Here is a 2,954-nt window from a genome sequence, read left to right as displayed (position 1 = left end):
GTATCTAGATGGTATAAAAACCTTTTCAAACCATATCACATAGTTGTGAAGGGCCGCGGAATCTAAACGGCCCGTATTCTGAGAATCACCCAGTGACCGGGAGTCGTGCCCGCGCCTGCCGTGCGAACGAACCTCGGACCCGAAGCGCTATCCACTGAGCCACGGCCGCTCCTCTGACGTCGTGTCTCTCTGGCCTTGCTGTGAGCGGCGCCTGCGGCTTCACCCGCCGACGACGTAAAGGATTAATCTTACAATAACCGCCAAACCGCTGGGTTTAGTGCAAAACACCTCAGATGCAAAAGTGACCGCCCCATCAATACGCAATAAACGAACTTGTGCCGGCGCCGATCCGAGCACCAGGGCCTAACGGAGGGGCACTTGTTCAAAACGAGTACCACTCCGTTCGGAAAAAACTAGTTTTCTCGTAAACGGTACTAGATATCGACACGCGGTTTGCGGCGGACGATAGGTCTTGGCAGCGCGCGTATTTGCACCGCTTACACCACCTACCTATTCCGCCACCTTGTATGAGAAATTCGGACGGGTATCTGCGGAAAGTAGTTTTTCCAATATAACTCGAGAAGGGTCCGACGGACTTTGATCGGTCAGGGTGGCTTCAAGGTATTTTGACCTGCCCGACAACTTTTATATAGAGGTGTTTTCCGAAATTCGGCACCATTCTGTTACTTTTGAACGAGTAGTACCCTTTTTCGTTTATTTTTAACTGATGTACCCATCTTATGTCAAAGCGGGTAATTGTAGTCCTCTACTGTCAAACCAAGAAAGCGAACGCAAAAAACCCCATCTCGATAGCACCTACCATTACGTCTAGGGTGCAGTTGCACGTTTTGCTTGAAAGTGGCCCACGCGCTCACTTCAAGCAAAGTTGCTTGAAATTTCAAGCAAAAAGCGCCTGGTTGAAAGTTCAAGCAACGCTGCTTGAAATTCAAGCAGAATAGTTTGCTGTGCATATATAATTATATATAAAGCATATATAACCCTCATTTACCTGGGAGTGGTATTAATGCAGTCCCACACCAAGTCCCTAAGCCTACGGCAGGAAAATAGCAAAGCGGAAAGGTAGCTGGAGGGGAAGCAAGCAAAGAAGACCGTTTAAGCGTATCTGCAGGGGAAGGCGCAGCACACCGGCAAGCTCAATTGCATGCAAAGTATCGTCTGTCCTACGCCCCCCCAGGTGAGGCGCGTGGAGCCTCGCTTTTGACCAAGTGTGGCTATTCCACACCCGCCCGGCCCACCCTCCAATCTGCATCTGGTTGAGATGTGCACCAAAAAAACCTTCTTTTTATGGACAATGAAAGTCCTTTCTGATTGGCTGAGCGATTAGCGAAGCCCATAACTCCACTGACCGGAAAAGTTTCATTCTGTTTGTCTGTTTGTTTGTTTGTCTGTTTGTCTGTCTGTCCGCAGGAAAACTCGAGTAAGAATTGAGATAGCGACCTGGGATTTTCAGGGTCGTTTTGTATCATAAAAAGACAGATCGAGTTCGAAGATGAGCATTCTAACTCAAAAATTGGCTTTTTAAAAACTCAAAAACTACAGGTCGCAATATGTATTTTTATCAAGTATTTTTTTATGGGTTCCTTAGGGGTAACTCGTCAGAGTACAATTATACGGGCGAAAATTTCGTCCGTTTGCATCTATCTTGTACCGTTCAGGTGCTAGGGGGCATTTCTTTGCAAAAATGAGGTGAAAATGATCAAATGGTCGATTAAATCGTTAAAAAGACTTCATTTCGAAAAATTGTATAAACACTCCTATTACCCCGTCTTGGGTGTCAGCGCCGCAGGCCTAGCTATATGTGTGCGCCAGGCGCGTCGCAGCGTAACAGTGATTCGTGAGATATCGCGAAGCCTGTTACGCGAGACGTGGTCTGGCGTACATATAGCTAGTTTAGTGTGCACGTTAGCGTTATTTTATTTCTTGTCGATATCATGTGTGTCCCAGAGGAGCGGGTGCGGTTTTAAGTCCGTCTGACCGGAGGGGGGGGGGGATTTGCTGTGGGTTGACTACTATCAGGGGTTTTGTAGGAAAAATTGCCTACCCCAGGGGGCGATGCACAGTGGGCGGAAATCGAAAAATCAGGGACAAAAATTACTTTCTGTACTTGTCTTAAAACACCAATCAGTGAGGCATACTAATAGATAACATCCTAAAGGTCATAATTTTGCTTTGGTTTACTTTGTAGAAATATTTTCGTGCTTTATAGGAGTATCTGAAGTTACCTCTCTGCCGCCCGGCGTTAGTCCACGTCATGAGACCATTTTGAAATTTACTTTTTCACAATGAAAACGGACGTAACTGGACAAGCCGTCACCGAGAAGATGCAAAGAAAGGTCAAAATATTTCTTTAGAACCACAGTTTTCCTCACTCGAATTAGTATTTAAACTGAAATCATGTTTCTAAGTCGGTAAAACACTGCGACGTAACCGTCGGTTTATAAGGAATATCTATTGATCGCCGGCGTTCGCCGGGCAGAACTAAATTGAAATATGTTCTTTATTGTATGGGTGATGAAGCCCTTTTTGAATTTTTTGCCGCAACGTGCCGCTTTACTTTCACGATCACTTCAAACTACGAATACTGCCTCCGATGCGACCCGCCCGATGGTTAGGTTGCTCGGGGAACATAGTGTCAGTTTATTAGTTTCAGACAGTTTTACACGAGACTGCTATGGCAAAAGGTGAGGACGTTAAAAACATTGTTTTAATTTCAACTGAAATCAAGCTCTGGAGAAAAGTGAGTCATAAAAGGACGGGTGTGAAGAATATTTTGAGGTTAGGTTGTCCTGTGCAGGGGAAGGACAAACGACAAAGTTGCACTTCGTGATTTCTCGTGCTGTTCGTTCTGTTTTTCATTGAAAACCGTTTCTTCTTTCATAAAAGCTTTGTTGCCTTGGCACCAATTGTTTTTTCACAAAAATATGTAAATTGAA

The sequence above is a fragment of the Frankliniella occidentalis genome, unplaced genomic scaffold, assembly GCF_000697945.3.
Source record: "Frankliniella occidentalis isolate FOCC.00 unplaced genomic scaffold, Focc_3.1 Scaffold55, whole genome shotgun sequence".
NCBI lineage: Eukaryota > Metazoa > Arthropoda > Insecta > Thysanoptera > Thripidae > Frankliniella > Frankliniella occidentalis.
Note: the sequence above shows the minus strand (reverse complement) of the source record.